Source organism: Herpailurus yagouaroundi, unplaced genomic scaffold (assembly GCF_014898765.1).
Source record: "Herpailurus yagouaroundi ecotype Mexico unplaced genomic scaffold, PumYag 180, whole genome shotgun sequence".
Lineage (NCBI taxonomy): Eukaryota > Metazoa > Chordata > Mammalia > Carnivora > Felidae > Herpailurus > Herpailurus yagouaroundi.
The window spans coordinates 11,795,423-11,818,123 of record NW_024412411.1 but is presented as its reverse complement, the minus strand read 5'-3'; the positions used below and the strand labels follow the sequence as shown (position 1 = coordinate 11,818,123).

Sequence of the window (22,701 nt, the reverse complement as noted above, 5' to 3'; positions counted from 1 at the left end):
TTAAAGTCTAGATTGTCTGATATAATTATGGCTACTTGGCTTTCTTTTGTTGACCATTACCATGATAGATTGTTCTCTATCCCCTTACTTTCAATCTGAAGGTGTCTTTAGGTCTAAAGAGCGTCCGAGTTCAGGTCATGATCTCACAATCCGTGAGTTCAAGCCCCACGTCAGGCTCTGTGCTGACAGCTTGGAGCCTGGAGTCTGCTTCAGATTCTTTGTCTCCCCCTCTCTCTTCCCCTCCCCTGCTCATGCTCTGTCTCTGTCAGTCTCAAAAGTAAATAAAAACATTAAAAAAATTTATAAAAAAAATAGTGGGTTTCTTGTAAACAGCATATAGGTGGATCTTGTTTTCTTATTCATTCTGTTACCCTATGTTTTTTATTGGAGCATTGAGTCCATTGATGTTTAGAGTGAGTACTGAAAGATATGAATTTATTACCATGATGCTTGTAGAGTTGGATTTTCTGGTGGTGTTCTCTGGTCCTTTCTAATCTTTGTTGCTTTTGATACATATATATATATATATATATATATATATATATATATATATACACACATATATATATATATATATATATAATTTTTTTTTCATCTTTTCTCCCCCCTTAAAATTTCTCACAGGGCTGGTTTAGTGGTCACAGACTCCTTTAATTTTTGTTTGTCTGGGAAACTTTTTATCTCTCCTTCTATTTTGAATGACAGCCTTGCTGGGTAGAGAATTCTTGGCTGCATATATTTTGATTCATCACATTGAATATATCCTGCCACTCCTTTCTGGCCTGCCAGGTTTCTGTGGATAGTTCTGCTGCAAACCTGATCTGTCTTCCCTTGTAGGTTAGGGACTTTTTTTCCCTTGCTGCTTTCATGATTCTCTCCTTGCCTGAGTAGTTTGTGAATTTGACTATGATATGCCTTGTTGATGGGTGGTTTTTGTTGAATCTAAGGGAGGTCCTCTGTGCTTTCTGGATTTTGATGTCTGTGTCTTTCCCCAGGTGAGGAACATTTTCCGCTATGATTTGCTCACATAACCCTTCTACCCCTATTTCTCTCTCTTCCTTTTCTGTGACCCCTATGATTCTGATGTTCCTTTTTAATGAATCACTGATTTCTCTCTCTAATTCTTAAATAGTGCTCTTTTGCCCTAATCTCCCACTTTTTTTCTACTTCATTATTCTCCATAAGTTTGTTGACCCTATAGCTGGTTCTCTGTTCTGCCTCATCCATTCTTGCTGCCACAGCATCCATCCATGAATGCAGCTCAGTTATAGCATTTTAAATTTCATTCTATCTTTTACTTCTTTTATCTCTGCAGAAAGGTATTCTAATCTATTTTCGACTCCAGCTAATATTTTTAGTATCGTGATTCTAAATTCTGGTTCAGACATCTTGCTTCTATCTGTGTTGGTTAAATCCCTGGCTGTTGTTTCTTCATGCTCTTTCTTTGGGGTGAATTCCTTTGTTTCATCATTTTGAAGGGAGAAGAGGAACTAATAAAGTAGAAAAATTAAAATAAAAAAAGTAAAATTAAAAACATTAAAATTAAAAATACATACACAGAAAAAATCGAATAAATAATGGTAGATCTTAGGTGTGTTTTGGTCTGGGTGTTGAAAGTGGTTTGACAGGTTATAGAAAAAAAAGACGGCGGGGGGGGGAGGAAATCGTTTGAGAATTTGAAAAAATGAATATACTGAAGTAGGCTAAAATGAGATGATGGGAGTAAAATAGAATTTGAAAAAATTTACACAAAAGTAAAGAATATAGTAGAAAAAAAATTAAAGAAAATGTTTTTAGTAAAAATTAAAAATAAAGATGAACTCTTTCTATATTGAAGAAAAAGAAAGGAAATGAAAAAGAAAAAAGAGGAAAAAAGGAAAGAAATCGTTTGAAAAGTTGAAAAAGTGAATAGACTGTAGTAGACTAAAATAAAATGATGGAAGTAAAATAGAATTTGAAAAAATTTACATAAAAGGAAAAAATATAGTGAGAAAATTAGAAAAATATTTTTAACAGAAATTGAAAGTAAAAATGAAGTTTTTCTCTTTCTGCATTCAAGAAAAAGAAAAGAAATGAAAAAGAGAAAAAAAATAAAAAATTAGAAAAAAGGAAATCGTTTCAAAATTTGAAAAAGTGCATACACTGAAGTAGACTAAAATAAAATGATGGAAATAAAATAGAATTTGAAAAAAATTACACAAAAGTAAAAAATATATTAGAACAATTAAAAATATTTTTAATACAAATTGGAAATAAAAATGAATTTTTTCTCTTTTGTATTCAAGAAAATGAAAAGAAGTGAAAAAGAAAAAAAAGAAAGAAAGTTGAATAGATGGACCTGCTAACAGATTGAAATATGACTGAAATTACTATGTTTTCCCCTAGCAGTCAGACTATGAAGCGCTTTATAGTCCATAACCTAAGCAGGTGGTGAGACTTGTGTTCTTGAAGAGCAAGGTTGTCCCATTTGGATGGGGCTCAGTGTAATAGCTCTGTTCTCCACTAGATGGTACTGCTAGGCTACTGGGGTGGATTGTTGCAGCCCTCATAGGTACGTATGTGCATGTGCGGGAGCAGTGAAAATGGCGTCACCCAGCTACCCAGTCTCTAGTATCAGAACTCTGTTCTCCCTGATCAACAATCATGTACCTGTCCTCTGTCTTCAGCTTTCGTCTACTCTCCGTTTTTTCACTGTCCATGACCAAGCCCCAGGCAGTACCTCTCTCCTGAGTTTTGTCTGAGATGCAGCTGTTTTCCCCCGCCCCTTACTTCTGAAGGACTGCGGCTTTGACCTGTTCTGCCCCTCTGCAGGATGGTCTCACTGAGCAATGGCCGAATGCCCGCAGCACCTAGGAACACCTGCTGGACCCTGCTGCTGCTGGTGTCCTGAGACTGCAGCCAGGTGCCAGCCCACTCCAGAAAAAGTTTGCGAAATAGTGTAGCAGCAGCGTTTCAGGGATTATGGAAAATCACAACACACATCTGGCACCAGGTTTCACCCTTAACAACCTTGTTCCAGCACCAGCGAATGTGGCAGTTTTCTGGGGTCTGCTGGGACCAGGTGGCTTCAACAGTCTCTACCAAATGTCCTTCCTGCAGTGGAACTGTTTCTCCCCATGTGGCCCAAGAACCTCCTGGACCCCACTCTGCTCCTGGGGATTCACCCTTCCCACCAGAGCACCGCTAGGTATCGAGCTGCAGAGTTGCAGACTTTGTGCTCCCTTGTTTACAGTCTTAATGGAATTTAAACCTTCTCCTTTATCCTTTCTCCCTTTTTAGTTTAGTCCCTGTGGCTGTTTCCAATTTTCTACTTTCTCTCCAGCTGCTTTTGGGGAGGGGTGCTTTTCCCTCATTCTCTCCCCCTGCCCTGCCCCGTCTCCCTCCTCTCTCTGCCCTCAAAAGCACCTCTCTTCCCGCTCCCCAAGTTCACCTCTCCGTGTCGTGTACCTGCTGAATTCTGTGGTTCGGGTTGTGCATATAGTTGTGTTAATCCTCCAATCAATTTTCTAGGTGTGCAGGATGGTTTAGTGTTGGTCTGGCTGAATTTCATGGATGCAAGACACACAAAAAGTTCCATGCTGTTTCGCCATCATGGTTCCTCCCCTGCTGAATTTTTTAATGGATTATTCATTTTTGGGGTTTTGGGGTTTTATAAGTTTTTTATATACTTTGGGTACTAACCTTATTGGATAGGTGATTTTCAAATATCTTCTCCCATTCTATTGGTTGCCTTTTAGTTTTGTTGATTGTTTCTTTTGTTGTGCAGAACTTTTTATTTTGATGTAGTCCCAGTAGTTTATTTTTGCTTTTGTTTTCCTTGCCTCAGGAGACATACCTAGAAAAAAGTTCTTTTTGGCCAATGTCAAAGAAGTTACTGGGTATGTTCTCCTCTAGGATTTTGATGGTTTTCTGAGTCACATTTAAGCCTTTAATCCATTTTGAATTTATTTTTATGTATGGTGAGAGAAAGTGGTCCAGTTTCATTCTTTTGCATGTTGCTGTCCAGTTTTTCAAACACCATTTGTTGAAAAGACTGTACAACATCCAGTGCTCATCCCAACAGGTGCCCTCCTCAATGCCCATCACCCACTTTCCCCTCCCTGCCATCCCCCACCACTCCCACTTGATTCTCAGTTTTTAAGAGTCTCTTATGTTTTGGCTCCCTCCCTCTCTTTTTATTTTCCTTCCCCTCCCCCATGGTCTTCTGTTAAGTTTCTCAGGATCCATCTAACAGTGAAAACATATGGTATCTGTCTTTCTCTGTGTGACTTATTTCACTTATCATTACACTCTCCAGTTCCATCCACGTTGCTACAAAAGGCCATATTTCATTATTTCTCATTGCCAAGTAGTATTTCATTATGTATATATACCACGATTTTTTTATCCATTCATCAGGAAACCAATTTGACAATAAATTTCATATTAAAAAATTAAAAAAAAAGATGCATTTTTAGGGAGCTTTTGGTCAGATTACCACTGTCCTTTCACACACTATCGATGAGAGAGGCAGGGATGCTGGATGAAAGAAATGCATTGTCAAAGAGTACTGGGTTTGGGGGAAGATTTATAATAAGGGTTCAACAATTGTAGTAAATACTTCATTTTAAATTATGCTTAATAAATTATTCTTGAGTCAAAAAAACTGCTGTTTTCCATTGGGTATTCTTTCTTTCTTTGTTGAAGATTAGTTGACCATATCGTTGTGGGTTTATCTGGGTTTTCTATTGTGTTACATTGATCTATGTGTCTGTTTTTGTACTGGTACCATACTGTTGTTTTTTTTTTTTTATTAAAAAAAATTTTTTTTTAACTTTTATTTATTTTTGAGACAGAGAGAGAGCATGAACGGGGGAGGGGCAGAGAGAGAGGGAGGCACAGAATCGGAAGCAGGCTCCAGGCTCTGAGCCATCAGCCCAGAGCCCGACGTGGGGCTCAAACTCGCGGACTGCGAGATTGTGACCTGAGCTGAAGTCAGACGCTTAACTGACTGAGCCACCCAGGAGCCCCGGTACCATACTGTTTTAATCACTACAGCTTGGTAATATAACTTGAAGTCCAGAATTGTAATGCCTCCAGTTTGCTTTTCTTATTCAAGATTTCTTTGGCTAGTTGGGGTCTTTTGTGGTTCCATGCAAATTTTAGAATTGTTTGTTCTAGTTCTGTGAAAAAAGCTGTTGGTATTTTGATAGGGGTTGCATTAAATGTGTAGATTGCTTTGGGTAATATAGACATTTTAACAATATTTTTTCTTCTAATCCACAAGCATGGAATGTCTTTCTATTTCTTTGTGTCCTCTTCAATTTCTTTCATCAATGGTTTAGAGTTTTCAGAGTACAGATCTTTCACCTCTTTAGTTAGGCTTATTCCTAGGTATGTAATCATCTTATGTGCAGTTGTAAATAGGATTGTTTTCTTTCCCTTTCTGCTTCTTCATTGTTGGTGAATAGAAATGTGATAGATTTCTGTGTAGTGATTTTGAATTCTGCGACTTTACTGAATTTTTCAGCTCTAGCTGTTTTTTAGTGGAGTCTTTGGGTTTTCTATATATAGTGTCATGTCATCTGCAAATAGTGAAAATTTTACTTCTTCCTTAGCTATTTGGATGTCTTTTATTTCTTTGTTGTCTGATTGCTGTGACTAGGACTTTCAGTACTATGTTGAATAAAAGTGGTGAGAGAGGACATTCTTGTCTTGTTCCTGACCTGGGAAAAAGCTCTAAGCTTTTTCCCATTTAAGATGAGGTTAACTGTGGGTTTTTCATAGGGGACCTTTATTATGTTCAGGGTATGTTCCCTCTAAGTCTACTTTGTTGAGGGTTTTTATTATGAAGAGATGTTATACTTTGTCAATTGCTTTTTCTGCTCATTCTTATCCTCTCTCTTATTGTTGGTTGATTTGCAAATATTGAGCCAAACTTGCAAACCAGGAATGAATCCTATTTGATTGTGATGAATCATTTTTTAAGTGCATTGTTGGGTTTGGTTTGTGAATATTTTGTTGAGGATTTTTGCATCTGTATTCATTAGAGGTATTGGCCTATACTTCTCTTTTTTAGTGGTATCTTTATCTGGTTTTGGTATCAAGGTAATGCTGACCTCTTAGAATTAATTTGGCTGTTCTCCTTTCTCTTCTCTTTTTTGGATTAGTTTGAGAAGAAGAGGTATTAATTCTTCTTGAAATGTTTGGTAGAATTCACCTGTGAAGCCACCTTATCCTGTACTTTTGTTTGTTGGGAGTGTTTTGATTACTGATTCAATTTTTTTGCTGGTTATCAGTCTATTTAAATTTTATATTTCTTCCTGTTTCAGTTTTGGTAGTTTATATGTTTCTAGGAATTTATCCATTTCTTCTAGGTTGTCCAATTTGTTGGCATATAGTTTTTTTTTGTACAATATTCTCATATAATTGTATATCTGTAGTGTTGGTTGTTATTTTTATTCTCTCATTTGTGATTTTATTTATGAGTCCTTTCTCTTTTTTTCTTGATATGTCTGGCTAGACATTTATCAACTTATTGATTTTTTTTTTCAAAGAACTAACTCCTGGTTTAATTGATCTGTTCTATTGTTTTTCATTTGTAAATTATTTCTGTTCTAATCTTTATTATTTACTTTCTTCTACTGGTTTTGGTTTTTGTTTGTTCTTTTTCTAGCTCCTTTGGGTGTAAGGTTTGTTTGTTTATTTGAGATTTTTCTTGCTTCTTGAGGTAGGCCTGTATTGCTATAAACTTCCTTCTTAGAACTGCTTTTGCTACATCTTAAAGGTTTTGGACTGTTGTGTTTTCATTTTCATTTGCTTCCATATACTATTTTATTTCTTCTTTGATCTCCTGGTTGACCAGTTTATTGTTTAGTAGCTTGTTATTATTATTTTTTTATGTTTATTTTATATTTTGAGAGAGAGAGAGAGAGAGAGAGAGAGAGAGAACATGAGTGGGAGAAGGGCAGAGGAGGTGGCAGACATAGAATCCGAAGCAGGCTCCACTTCACCTACTGGGCTCAGCACTGTCAGCACAGAGCCCAATGTGGGGCTTGAACCCATGAACCATGAGATCATGACCTGAGCCAAAGTCGAACACTTAACCAACTAAGCCACCCAGGAATCCCAGTAGTAGCATGTTATTTGACCTCCATGTATTGTGGTCTTTCCAGATTTTTTCTTGTGTTTAACTTCTGTTTTTATAGCTTTATGGTTATAAAATATGTATAGTATACTTTGACTTTCTTGAATTTGTTGAGGCTTATTTTGTGGCCTAATATGTGATCTTTTCTGGAGAATGTTCATTGTGCAAGTGAAAATAATGTGTATTCTGCTTTTTTAGGATGGAATGTTCTGAATATGTATGTTAAATCTATCTGGTCCAGTGCATCATTCAAAGCCATTGTTTTCTTGTTGATTTTCTGTTTAAATGATCTGTTCATTGATGTAAGTGGGGTGTTAAAATCCTCTACTATTATTGTTTTACTATTCATCAGTTCCTTTATGTTTGTTATTAACTGTTTTATATATTTGGGTGCTTCTATATTGGGTGTATAAATATTTATAATTGTTTTATCTTCTTGTTGGATTGCCCCTATATTATTATATAGTGCCCTTCTTTGTCTCTTGTCATCATCTTTGTTTTAAAATCTATTTTGTCCTGGGGGAGGAGTTAAGATGGTGGATTAGTAAGGGAACCCTGGGCTTGTCTCATCCCTTGAACACAGGTAGATCAACATCAAATCATTTTGAACACCTAGGAAATGGATCTGAGAATTAAGAGAACAAAGTGCATAATTTGAGGGGGAGAATGTGGGAGACACCTGGTGCAGAGAGGTGAGCTGGGAGAGGGAAGAGCTGCAGTGTTTACACAAGAAAAGCCTTCCCCCTGAAAGCAGCTAGAAAGAAAGAGGGAGAGAAAGAGTGAAAACATGCACAGGGGACTGCACAAGAAAACTATTCCACAAAATCATTGGTGGGGAAAAAGGACGGGGTTTCAATACTGCCAGTTTTTTATAAACAGTGGAGTACAGTGTCTGAAGTTTTGTAGCTCAGCGCCTGGTGGTGCTTCTGTGAGGAAGCAGGATTGAGCCCTGGGAGCAGGCAGCAGTCTGAGGATCCCCTGCATCACATGGGGAGAAGTGGTTCCTCTGCTCAGAGTGCAGTTTGTAGTGGCAATATGGCTTCTCCACTGGCAAAAGACCCTGCAGGTGCCATACAGCTGCCCGTTCACTGGCACAGACACCAGCTGAGGGCAGCAAAACCTGGTGCTGGCTGTGTATCAAGATTTACCATGAACTCCATGCTGCTGCCACTATGCAGTCTTGCAGCGGTTTTCTCAGACAAGCTGGTACTGGCCACAGCATGGCAAGACCCTCTCCCAGGAGATTAGTGTGGGTACAAGCTGTGGGGGTGTTTGATGTATGGGGTTTTGAAATACAGCTGCTCCTGAGATAAAACCCAGGAGGGTGGACAGCTTAGACACAGATGGTGAAGGGGGGGAGCTGACAGAAGCCAGGGGCATGGGAGGGGTGATTGTGCATCTGTGAAGGCATAACTGTGAGGGTGTGAACTTCCCACTCTGGAGAGTAGACAGCAGGGTGAAGGCATTTTCAGCATTAGCCCACCAGCACTGATTGACCTCAGTGAGCTAAACAGTGAAACAAACCATGAGAGACTCTTTTTTTTTTTTTTAATGTTTATTTATTTTTGAGACAGAGAGAGACAGGGCATGAACGGGGGAGGGTCAGAGAGAGAGGGAGACACAGAATCTGAAACAGGCTCCAGGCTCTGAGCAGTCAGCACAGAGCCTGACGCGGGGCTTGAACTCACGGACCGCGAGATCATGACCTGATCTGAAGTCGGACGCTTAACTGACTGAGCCACCTAGGCGCCCTGAGAGACTCTTAAAGGTAGACAACAAACTGAAGATAGATGGAGGGAGGGGGTTAGATGGGGAATGCGTATTAAGAAAGACACTTGTTATGATGAGCACTGGGTATTGTATGTAAGTGATGATTCACTGAATTCTATTCCTGAAACCAATATTGAATTGTGTGTTAACTAACTAGAATTTAAATAAAAATTTGAAAAAAAAAAGGTCTATTTTGTCCAATATAAGTATTGCTACTCTGGCTTTCTTCTGACATCCATTTGCATGATAGATATTTCTCCATTCCCTTACTTTCAAAGTAAGTACTTTGGAGTGCTTAGTCCATTTACATTCAAAGTAATTATTGATAGATAAGTATTTATTGTTATTTTATTATTGGTTTTGTGGTTGTTTCTGATTATTTTATCTTATTTTTCTTGTCTTTCATAGTTTGTTGATTTTCTTTAGTGATATCTTTGCATATTTATTAGTGGTTTGATATGTGGTACCGTTAGGTTTGTATATAACCTCTTCTACATATAACACTCTATATTAAGTTGATGGTTTTTTAAGTTTGAACCCATTTTTTACTCCTCTCCTTCCCACATTTAAGGTATATTTTATTATATATTACCTCCTTTTAGTTTGTGACTTCCTTGACTAATTTTTTTACAGAAATACTATTTTTTAATGTTTTTGTGTTTCCTACCTTTATACTGTCCCTTTTGGTCTCTTTTCCACTGTAAAACTACCTTTTACTCTTTCTTGATGGGCTGGTTTAGTGGCCATTAACTCCTTTAGCTTTTGGTTTTCTGGGAAACTCTTTATATCTTCTATTCTGAATGATAACTTTGTTGGGTAGAGTATTCTTGGCTGCAGATCTTCCTGTCAGTACTTTGAATATTTCATGCCACTCCTTTCTGTCTTGGAAAGTTCCTGCTAAGAAATCTCCTGGTAGCCTTATGGGTTTTCCTATGTTAGTAACTCCTCCTCCTACTCCTCCTCCTCCTCCTCCTCCTCCGCCCCCTCTTCCTCCTCCTCCTCTTCCCCCTCCTTCTCTTGTTGCTTTTAAAATTTTTTCTTGGGGCGCCTGGGTGGCTCAGTCAGTAAAGCACTGGACTTCAGCTCAGGTCATGATCTCACAGTTTGTGGGTTAGAGCCCTGTGTTGGGCTCTGTGCTGACAACTCAGAGCCTGGAGCCTGTTTCAGATTCTGTGTCTCCCTCTCTCTCTGCTCCTCTCCTGCTCCCACTGTGTCTCTCTCTGTCTCTCTGTCTCTCTTTCTCAAAAATAAATAAACATTAAAAAAATGAAATAAAATTTTTTATCACTATGTTTTTCCAATTTAATTTCAATATGTCTTGGTGTAGGTCTGCCTTTGTTGATTTTGATGGGAGTTCTCTGTGCTTCCTGGATCTGGATGCCTATTTCCTTCCCCAGATTAGGGAAGTTTTCAACTATTGTTCTTCAAATAAATTTTCTGCTCCCTTTGCTCTCTCTTCTTCTGGAACTCCTATAATATGAATGCTATTACATTTGATGGAGTCACTGTGTTCCCTAAGGCTATTGTCATTTTGCAAAATTCTTTTTTTTTCTATTTTGTTCAGCTTGATTACTTTCCATTGCTCTGTCTTCTAGGTCACTAATTCATTTTTTCCGCTTCTTCCATCCTACTGTTCATGCCCTCAAGTGTGTTTCTCATTTAATTTATTGTATCCTTTATCTCTGTCATGTTATTTCTTTTCTCTGTGTTAAGGGTATCATTCATGTCTTTCACTCTTTTCTCAAGTCCAATGAGTATCCTAATGATCATTACTTTAAGTCCTGTATCAAGCATGTGACTTATATCTGTTTTGTTTAGCTCTCTGGTCATGGCCTTGTCCTATTCTTTCATTTGGGATAAATTTCTCTGTCTTCTCATTTTGTTTAAGTCTCCATGCCTATTTCTTTGTGTTAGGAAACTCAGCTCTGTCTTCTTTTCTTAAGGGTAATGGTGTTATGAAGAAGTCCTGTTGTGCCCTGCTGTGTTGTGTTCTCTGTTCCTCAGGGTCTCGTCCTTCTTTTTTTTTTTTTTAATTTAAATGTTTTATTTTTGTTTGAGAGAGAGAGAGAGAGAGAGAGAGAGAGAGAGAGCAAGAGTTGGGGAGGGGCAGAGATAGAGGGAGACACAGAATCTGAAACACAGAATACGTGCACAGAATACGAAGCAGGCTCCAGGCTCTGAGCTATCAGCGCAGAGCCTGACTTGGGGCTCAAACTCAGAGCAGTGAGATCATGACCTGAGCTGAAGTCAGATGCTTAACCCACTGAGCCAACCAGGTGCCCCAAGGGCTTCATCCTTCTGAGAGTGTCTCCAGTGTGTGCTGTGTGCCCTCTACTGTTTTGTCCTGGCTGCTTTATCCTTTACGCCCATTATCTGAAATGACTTCTGTCTGTCATGGGCAATGTTTGGTCCTTGGACTGAATGTGCTGCATTTTAACTAGGTGTGTTTTGGTCTGTTTGTGAAATGAGACCTGTTGCCACTGCCATCTGAGCCAAAGTTCTGCAAAACTCTGGTGTCAGGAGACATGGTGTTGGTAGGGGTTTGGGCTGGTCTTCTGAGGGATGGTGCTCACCATGCTGGGACTGGGGTAAATGTGACTGAGCAGGGCACTTCCACTAGAGCATGGTGGGGTGGGGCTTGGTGTAAGCAAATTAGATAGCAAGTGTGGGAACTGTGCTGGTTCCTGCAGGTGGCCCTGTGCTTATGCTGAGTGCAAAGGAACAGTTCCTTTGTTCCTGCAGGGTTCTCTTCATGAACTTGCCCACTGTGTGCCTCAGATGCTCTTCAGATCACTGTTTCTACACTGTGTGTCTGTGGTTTGTTTACCTGCCTTTTCTCTAAGAGCAGCACAATACCTTCTGGGCTCCATCCCAGCCAAGGCCACTGACCTTTAAAATTCTAGGCTTTATGCCCTGCTGGTCGGAAATCATGAAATTCAGTCCCTCTTGCGTTCCAAGCCAATTGCTATGGAGATTCATTTTCCCTGTGCACTCCCCTGTGTGTTAGTCTGTCTCTAACACTTCTCTCTGACAGTGGTTCCCTCCCTACTGCAGTGGCCATGATCCCTTTCTCTCCCAAATCACATCTCCACACCTCCCACCTTCTTCAATGTGGCCTCTTCTCAACCATTAGTTGTAGAGTTTGTTTTGCCAGTCTTCAGCTGAATTTCTGGTTTATTTAGGATAATTTGATAGTCATCTAGTTGCATTCATGGGACAAGACAAGGCTATGGTCCTCCTACTCCACTGCCATCTTCCTAGATTCAACTATTGATTATTTTTTCTGATTATATCTCCGTGTATAGTCTATTTACTTATTAAATTACTAGCTTCTGTTTATTTTGGCCTTTGTCTTTCTTTAAAATGTTTTTCTCAAGTAGCTGGTGATTATTGTTGACCATTTTATATTTAAGAGTGGTGTATAAAAAACTTAATTATGAACTGTATGTACATTGGTAGGGCTTCTTTTCAACATGAGTGGGTTTTCTGGCCAACTGTGAGCTTTACCTCACAGAAACCTGGCTGAAAACTTTCACTGGGGAGCCCTTGATATCACTACTTTGAGGTCTTTTTCCTTAAGCTGGTCAGATTCCCTAGAAGAATATCTCATCTCTTGCATCAAAGGTATTATAGTTTGGGTTCCCTGGGAAGCAGAGATTAGCATGCAAGAAGTTTATTAGGGAATACCATTGGGGTCAACACTTATGTAAGTGAAGAGAAAAAAGCAGGATTGTGCAAAAGAGAATTTGGGCTATGATGTATTCTCAGTGAAGGCCTTAGCCGACCCCATGGGAGCTCTGATCCTGTGATGGCCCTTCTAAATTATCTGCATGGGTATGAGCAGGGGCTCTATCTTTATACCCTCATATTGGTCAGTCATTGGATGTAGTTGTCCCTGACAGGAGCCATGGCCTTGGGAATTCTTCAGTTGAGACATTTCCTGAATAGGACTGACAGCTAAGAATTGTCTGCTGTCAGTACTTCTGGAACCTGGGGGGAATCTTTGGTCTTTGAGATGGCCAATTTTATGTGTCAACTTGAGTGGGATAAGGAATGCCTAGATAGCTGGTAAAACATTATTTCTGTGTATGTCTGTTAGAGTGTTTCTGGGAAAGATTGATATTTGAATTGGTAGACTGAACAATGAAGATGCAGGTGGACATCATCCAATATGCTGAATGCCTGAATAGAACAAAAAGGTGGAGGAAGGGAGAATTTGTTCTCTTGGCCTGAGATAGGATATTCATCTTCTCCTGCCCTCAGACATCAGTGATTCTGGTTTTCAGGCCTTTAGACTTGGACAGAAACTTACACTGTCAGTTTTCCTGGTTCTCAAGGCTTTTGACTCAGACTGAATCATACCAGCAGCTTTCCTGGTTTTCCAGCTTGTAGATGGCAAATGGTTATGAGATTTCTTGGTCTTTAAAATAGTGTGAGTCAATTCTTATAATAAAACTATCTATATTCTATGTCTTTATCATGTATCTATCTATATGCATCTAATCGCCAATCAATTCTGTTTCTCTGGAGGACCTTGAGCATTACAGTACTGAAGAGACATCTGGGTGGCACACCACTTCATCCAATATAGTGGCATAAGCTTGGCTTCTAGAGTTCTGCATACTGTGTTGGGGTAACAGACTCTTAAAATGTCTCAACATTTAGTATGTATATGGAGTCCACAGGAGAAGAAAAATATTTAGCAGATTATCAAATAGAAATGCAAATGTTTTATTCTTCCAAAATATGTGCAGTAGATAACAACAGAGTTATATTTGGAAATTTGAAACTCACTATTCTCCATCTCCTTTTTATGTGGTAAATTTTATTTGCTGCTTTATTTTGTCATAGATTATTGTCTATATATCTATTTTGGTATCCTTTTCACCTAGCAGGATGCTTGATACGTAGTAGCTATCCAACGAATCTTTATTTTGTTAAATAGGAATTGTCTACTATAGTAATATGTGTAGTATTTTATTCTCTTGAAACTGATGCTGTCCCTTCATCTCCAACCAAACATCTGGGTGAAGATAACTAGTGAGAGAGATGGGGATATGGTGAAGTCTGTTAGTGAGCTTGCTGGAGTTCCTCCTTTCTCCTAGTAATGCCTAGGTGGCCTTTTATGTCCACTTGCTGGTAAGGTCTCCTCCTGATCTTGGCTGGGGCTCTCATTGCTGCTTCTGTGTGGCTCAAATGATAGCTGAGATGGCACTGTTCCATCTGTGGGGCCAGGCTGTTTTTCCAGTCTACAGTTGTCAACTTGTCATCAATTCTCCTTGGCCCATGTGATTTTCTCCACTTCCTTGCTCTAATACTTGCTTTTACTGAGACCAGGAAATGACCCTCTCTGTGTTGACCCTTTCTTTGGTTAGTGCCTCTACTTTTATTTGATTAAGTTTTTATTGTTTCTGTATTTTTAAAAAAGAATTACACATATCAGTGATATTGTCCAAATGCTTGTGTCCCTTCCCCCAAATTTGTATGTGCCCAATATATTGGTATTAGAAGGTCTTTGGGAGGTGATTAGATTGAAGGGCTCCCTGTGGTCTCATGAATGGGACCCTAGAGAGCCCCACCACATGAGGATATGATGATGGCATATGAAGACATCCATCTGTGAACCAGGAGGTGGGCTCTCACCAGATAGTGAATCTGCCTGCATCTTGATCCTGGATTGCCCAGCCTCTAGACCCATGAGAAATGAATTACTGTTGTTTATAAGCCAACCAGTCTATGGTAATTTGGTTATAGCAGCACCTAAGACAATAAGGAACTGGAAACAAATTCTCTCTAGGACCAGTGGTAAGATGTTAGTGACATCATATGGCCTTCTAGTCTAAATAGTCCCTTTTCGTTTATACTTAGCTAATATCTCTGTCCTGACTCTAACCACTTTCCATATTTCCTATTTCAGGACAAATCTGTTGTCTGAGATTTTCTCTGAGACATAGGAGGATTTTGTTCCCTATACTGGATTATGGATTTCAGTCTCAAGGTTGAGGTCAAATACATACCAATATACAGCAAGCAGAACCTGAGCTGGCCCCCTGCCCCTACCCACCAATTTCCCACTAACATACTTAATACCGATATCAGGCTCCCTCTGGGACCCTCTGCACACAAGATTTATGAAACACGCATTCAGTGAAATACACAGTTGAAACTGTATAACAGAGTATCTGATATGTGGTAACAGATCAGTAATTGTTAGGGAAAGGAACCAACAGTTTTTTTTTTTTTTTTTTACCATGAGTAAGGCCTTGTGCTATGTGATTTATAAACTTTGTCTTTTTTAAACCTTAAAATAGCTTAAGGTTTATCCATATCTTACCAAGGAAGCCCTAAGTTTCAGATAATTTAATTAAGCTCTTCAATGTCATATAATTAGCAAGTGGAAGAACTGGGATTCCATCTCAAGGCTGTTTCTGAAGTTCATGTCCTCTCCATAGTGCCCTGTTTCATTCTATTTGAACTTGGGTATGAATTTGAATATCTACATTTGAGGAATATTACTGTTTCTAATATATGTGTATATATAGCCTCTGACATGTCCTATATAAAATACTATACCATAAATTTTCATACCTCACTCCTCTGTGCTGGTGGACAGGCCAAAGGGATTTTGAATGGAAGCTACCATCTCAAACATTCATTTCAAGAAAGAAATAGGAGGAAGAGAAGAAGCAGGAGAAGAAGGAAAGTATAATAAAGAGAAAGATTAACTCATAGAGTAGGGATTTTGGGGCTATGATCTTGGAAGAAAAACAGAGCATAGATTATTTAAACCCACATTTGTTTTACTGAGAAAGTAACAGAGAAAAACCCACTGAATGCATGTTAACTGCTCAATACTTGTGTGCTGAATGCAAATTAATTACTGAAACCATCTGGTAATCATTCGAATCTGGCAGTAAAAGTGATGAGTGAAGCATTTATCATCACTCTGAAGGCACATTTTTCTAATGGATCTTTTACTCAAGTTTTATGTTTCTGTTGTGAATTTAAGAGTTTTTTCTAGCCACATAGTGCTTCCAACTTCTATTTGTAATTAGGATGATTCTAATTATGTAGTGGTGGCACCAGGAATAATATTGCAATTGGCCTTCATTGATCAATAGAGCATCCACCTCTTAACTCACAAAATAATGCAAACTTTGATTAAATTAGAGAAAACCAATGAACACACTTTTATTGTAAGGAAGCACCCTTTACTGGCTTCAGAATACGCATAGAAGTATGTGTGTGTATGTGTGTATTTATTTGTATGTGTTTGTGTGTAGGTATGTATGCATGTGGCTTTTGGAGCACAAATTTAATTTTCTGTTGTGTATCATTGCAGAGATACCTATCTAACCTTCACAATAGTATGCTGTTCAAAGGGCATAATCAAAAGAAGTAGCACCTTTGGTTTCAGGCTAACACCTTAAGGTATGGCATCACCCTTAAAAGTTGGGCAAGAGGGGTCCCTGTAAAGGGCCCTGTGCTTTATTGGGCCATGCAGATGACAAACACCAAAATAAAACTTACTTAAGAGCTTATGGATAGCTCTCTCACTTAGAATCTGGTGCTTAGCGCTGGTATATTGTAACCCATTTCCCAAATATTAGCTCACATAAGTACCACCATTCAGGCCCCAGGGAAATACTTTTTCATATCTCTTGCCCTATATTCTCAGAATAAAGACAACTGTATCTGAATACTTGAAGTTCTGTGGGTTTGCCCATTCATATCATGAATACAGGGAAGATTTGAATAGCAGAAGCTTTAGATAAAGAGAGAAGGCAAAATTATCATCTTGTTGAATCTCTCCTCTTAGGTAGCATGACTGTAATAGATTTTGCTGAACAATGTGTTATTCTAGCACTGCCCAGCCTCCAATAGGAAATGTTTCTCTTTGTGTTTCAATATGTAGTTCCAGAGGTTTTCATGAATCAGCATGATAAACATAAGAGCTGTACATAGACGTTGAACAATATTAGGGGGTATTAATCAAAATTATTTAAGATGGGTTTTAAAAAAATTATTTCTGGGGCGCCTGGGTGGCGCAGTCGGTTAAGCGTCCGACTTCAGCCAGGTCACGATCTCGCGGTCCGTGAGTTCGAGCCCCGCGTCGGGCTCTGGGCTGATGGCTCAGAGCCTGGAGCCTGCTTCCCATTCTGTGTCTCCCTCTCTCTCTGCCCCTTCCCCGTTCATGCTCTGTCTCTCTCTGTCCCCAAAATAAATAAACGTTGAAAAAAAAATTAAAAAAAATTATTTCTGGTGTAGTTAACATACAGTGTTATATTAGTTTTAGGTGTACGATATAGTGATTCAACAGTTCCATATATTATTCAGTGCTCATCAAGGTAAGTGTACTCTTAATAATGGTGGAATTTTTAATTTAATTTTTTGAAAGTATAATTAATTCTTGTTAATATTTTAAAAATAAACATGGTTATTTGCAATTGTAGTATTCAGTGTCCACCTATTTGCCAATGTAAAGAATCAGTCTCACAATTCACATGTTTATGTCTAGACCTGTCTGTACAAATTGGCAGATGAAAGTTTGAATGTCTTTAGGCTCTAATTTTGGGACTCTTGAAGTTAGAATTGACTAGGGAAAAATGTGGGTAAGATGATTACGAGACATTACCTAGATAAAGAGTTAATTAGACGGTTAAATAATAATCGGCAAGTGTATGTATATTGGTTTTCTATTGCTGCTATAACTATCACAGACAAAGCAGGTTAAAACAACTCAAATACATTCTCTTAGTTTCTGTAGGTCAAAAGTCCAGGTACAACAGGGCTCAGTTGCTTCCCTGCTCAGCATTTCCCAAGGCCACAATTTAGGTGTTGGCACGGCATCACTCCTTTGTGGAGGCTCTGAGGGTGAATCTGCTTCCATGCTCATTCAGAGTGCTGGTGGAGTCAGTTCTGTGTAGTTGTAGGACTGAGGTCCCCATTTCTTTACTGGATGTTGGCCAGGGGTTCTGCACTTCTAGAGGCTGCTTATATTCCTTGGCTTGTGGCTCACTTCCTCCATCTTCAAAGCTGGCAATGGTAGACCTAGTGTTTCTCATCCTTTGAATCTCTTTGAACATTTCCTTCCTCATCTCTCCTGCCTTCTTCAATGGCAACTCTCTAATTCCTCTTCTGCTTTTAAGAGCCCATGTGATTATATTGGATCTACCTGGATAATAAAGATAATGTTCCTATCTTAAAGTCAGCTGATTAGCAAGCTTAATTACTAATTAATTACATCTGCCAAAGGTCTTCACAGCAGTCCCTCATGATAATCTTTATTTTTACTGTTTATACAGAACTTTACTATGATGCTTGTTTGCATTTATTAGTTTGGTTGAGTTCCACAACAACCCCATTAGGAGGTGGTGCCTCCGTTTTTCAAGGAAGGAATCTATGCATAGAAGATGTTCAGTGGTTTGTCTTTGTGCTCCATTCTCACTGTCTGCTGATACTTCCCCTTTTTGCTTTGTTTATCAGTCTTGGTGCCATGGTTGCTTGGGGACAGAATTTGGCTTTTAGCTTTGATTCTTGGCAATCCTTACGCAGTGGCTCAGCCACAATCTTTCAGTTTTTGACCATTTTGCATTAGTTCTCAGAAGGATCAGGCTTGGAAGTGTTTTTTTTTTTTTTTTTTTTTTTTCCTATTTAAGCTGGTGCCCCAGACTGCCTCAGGATATCACTGCATATCTTGCTCCTGGATGTAGTCTATTTCCCTCCTCTAGCCTATACATCTGGAAAGACTATGTGGTAGAATGGGGAGAACATGAGCCTCATAGTAAAGGAGGCTTTATTGTCATCTGAGTGTATGTTGTTGGGAAATCTGTATAACCTCTCTGAGTCTAAACTTTCTCAATCATAAAAATGGGAATAATTATACCTTCCATGTCAGAGTTGCTTAAGGATTAATAATATATGGATGTACCCGGCACAGTGTCTGACATATGTTAGCTTCTTGAAAAAATTATAGCTGCTTTTATCATAATTAAAAGTTATATCCCAGCTTTCTCTTTCTATTGTGAGTGCTTGGAGGGTCAGAATCATATTTTACTCATTTTTGCATCTAGATTTCCTAGCACACAGTGGGTTCTTAATAGATTCTTGAATTTAATTCAAAATAAACTTCAGACTGAAGTTCCTCTTAACTATTCCTATGTTATTTTATGGGGAAAATGCTTGGTGTAAGATAAATGTGACTAATGGCTACTGCCTTCTAGCTATTAATTGAAAAACAGAACTAGAAGTACATTATTTTTTCTTCTGCTCATTAACTTTATTTGTTTTCACTTGTGTAGGTTCATTCTCATTGACTCTGAGTTGTTCCCAGGTGTATGGTTGTATTTACTTTGTTCTCATACAAACAAAATATGTTCTCACAGTTTATTGCAGGGGGCTGCCATTTTTTGGTATTTTAATGTCTATAGTCTTTTTCATGGTTCTCAGATTTAGTTCTCAGTGTAGCATATTTGTGCCACAGGTAACTCCTGCTTGTCTTCCATTAACCTGTTAAGACCTCCCTAGCAGATATTCTTCTTAGTGCTTCTGTGCTGCCATGGATTGATGATTTGGGGAGTTTCTCTTTAAATGGAGTCCAGAGCATGCCCAGATGCTACAGAGTTTTGAATGATCTGTTCCTTCAGGTTTTTTTTTTTTTCTTCAAGAAAACATTGGAAAGAGAAAACATTTGTTTGTGTATAGTATCTTCTACCAGACCTTTCCCAGGATAGGGCAGTGATGGGCTGTTAATATAGAGGCCATATACAAAATCCAAACTTAACACCCTAGTTCAGTAAGAATTGTTAACTCTTATTGGGATTATGGCAATGGCCTTCCACCTGGACTACTTGTATTCGTTCTTGTCCATTTTTGCCCCTTTCCAAGTTGTTTTTTGTGCATGATTTAGGGTAATGTTTTTGAAATGCAAATTTCATTTTGTATCCTCCTAGTCTGGAACACCTTTTAGACTTTAAGTAGTTCATTTGTTACTGTGTCTAGTGAGTTTGTTGGCATTTTACTAGTTAGGACAAATCTAGCACTTTATTTATTGTTAAATATTTTTTTATTTATTTATTTATTTAAAAAATTTTTTTTTTCAACGTTTTTTATTTATTTTTGGGACAGAGAGAGACAGAGCATGAATGGGGGAGGGGCAGAGAGAGAGGGAGACACAGAATCGGAAACGAGCCATCAGCCCAGAGCCCGACGCGGGGCTCGAACTCACGGACCGCGAGATTGTGACCTGGCTGAAGTCGGACGCTTAACCGACTGTGCCACCCAGGCGCCCCTAAATATTTATTTTTGAGAGAGAGAGAGAACACAAACAGGGCAGGGACAGAGAGAGAGGTAGACAAAGAATCTGAACCAGGCTCCAGGCTCTGAGCTGTCAGCACAGAGCCTGACCCTGGGCTTGAAATCACGATTGGTGACATCATGACCTGAGCTGAAGTTGAATGCTTAACCTACTGAACCACCCAGTCACCCCAAATCTAGCACTTTAAATGTCCTTAATCTAGCATTTAATGTTGATTCTCACTGATCATTGGAGTAGATCATAATAACATGAAACTTTGTACTTATTCCGGAGAAGTGAATTAGGCGTGTACTTAGGCTGTAAATTTAGAGCCAGAGAGTCCTGGTTTTCAGTTCTCAGTTCTATCAACTGTCAAAGCCTGTGCCTTTGGCTTTTTAACTTTAGTTTCCATAGCCATAAAATAGGAATAGTAGAACCAGTCTCTCTCCTATGAGTATTAGATAGGTTGATAAACAGGATACTTATGGTATCCAGAATAGAGTTAGCTCAACATGGAAGGTAGTAAACTTGCTGTTATGGGAGAAGTTCCAGAGAAAGTTCTTGTAACCAAACATTTTTTCCTTATTAACTGTCTTTTGCATGTAATTCCAAATTTTCTATTATTCCTTTGTGATGAAATGTGAAAGGATCTGGTTCATTTAAGTGTTCTGTGAAAAGCAATGTGGTGCAACAGTGGGGTCATATGGTCTCTGGCTCTGGAAGACGTAAGATTTTATCACTGCACTGCAGCCTACTGGCTGCAGGGGCAAGTTAGTTTAACTTTCTGAAGTAGTATGTTCTATAGATATATAGTACTGCAACTAAAAATAAGCTAGAACAGCACCAAGTATGCTAATTCAGCCAACAAATATTTATTGAATGCCCACTCAATTTAACTTTGTTAAAGTGTAGGGATGGAGAGATAAAAAGCAAATCTTTGTCCTCAAGGAGCTCACAGTTTAAGCTTTCTGAGCTGAGATGGCATAGGATCTGCCAAATGCTGAAAATGGATCAGCCAACTTAGGTACATCCTCATTGGGGGTGGACAGCAGGTACTAACATTTGTTGTGGATTAGCTCTGAGTGCTCTTGTTTGGGACTAGCTGTGGATCCTGGCGGGTAACAGGGACTGGCAGCATCCCTACGGAATGTTTTCTGTGGCAAGGGCTTCAGCTGGCACTCCCGCCTGGTGACCCACCAGGCGCACGCACACAGTCAAGAAGTCCTACGCCTGCACCGGCTGTGGCAAGAGCTTGGCGGCAGCTCGCACCTTTTCCGGCACCAGATCATGCCCGCGGGCGAGAAGCCCTCCACCTGCCCCTCCTGTTGGAAGAGCTTCATCCAGCACAACACCCTGATCCAGCACGAGGGCATCCACACGGGCCAGAAGTCCTATGTGTGCCATTGCTGTGCCAAGTGCTTCACCCGCCACTTGGACCTGGTCACCCACCAGGGCACCCCCACAGGGCGTCAAGCCCCATAAGCGCCCCATCTGTAGCCGGTGCTTCATGCAGAGCTCGGCCCTGGTCACCCACCGGTGCGCCCACACTGGGGTCAAGCCCTACATGTGCCCCGAGTGCGGCAAGTGCTTCAGCCAGCACTCCAACCTCGTCACCCACAATTGCACGTACACGGGCCACAAACCCTACCACTACCTCGACTGTGGCAAGAGCTTCAGCCACAGCTCACACCTCACCGCCCACCAGCTCATCCACCACTGCGTGGTGGCTCATCCAGCCCTTCTCCTGCCCTCTCGGTGGCAGGAGCTTCGGCCAGTGCTCTAACCTGCACCGGCATGAGAAGATCCACACCACGGGGCTCAAGGCCCTGGCCATGCTGATGCTGGGGGTGGTGGGGACTCTGGCGGCACCCCTGCCTGCTCCCACTTAGGCTGGGAGGAGGGCCCAGCTATAGAGGAGACGTGAGGGCAGCATGAGGGGGGTGTGGGAAGGGAGTGGGAGGTGCTGGCATGGGGTGGGGCATGGCAACACAGAGGAGCTAGGGTGAGGTGCCGGCTACCAATTAAAGGCCTTGGAATTCAAAACAAACAAAACAAGTCCAAAAAGTGTGAACAAAACAGTGATTCTTGTCACCTGTAGTGACCTATTCAGTTACTATTCAAGGTCCTCAGAAGTTTCATGAACTATTATATTGGGGATACAAAAAGAGCAAAATCATTTCCTGAAGGAGACCAAAGCCCTGAGTCCAGGGCAGACTAGAAAATAGTCACAGAGCAATGCGAAGTATTTTATAATTGAGAATGTTCCAAGATGCTTTGGGAACAGACAGACTGGCCTAGATCCTAGCTTGGGATGAAATGGAAAGACTGCATAAGATGGTGATGGGTGGACAGAATCTTGAAGGTGCTCAACAGATATATTCAGATAACTGGCCATCCCTCAGCTTGTCTCTGATTATGAACTGATTTACTGAGATCAAACCTAGGGTGTCCTTGGGTAGGGCTATCCCTCTTTTTTATTTAAATTCCAATTAGTTAACATACAGTGTAA

General features: G+C 39.8%; 1 pseudogene; it reads left to right on the top strand.

Annotated features, from left to right (window-relative positions):
* The first annotated feature begins 8,161 nt into the window (after window positions 1-8,161).
* LOC121039177 (zinc finger protein 205-like) lies at window positions 8,162-22,081 on the top strand (annotated as a pseudogene).
* Window positions 22,082-22,701: the final 620 nt, after the last annotated feature.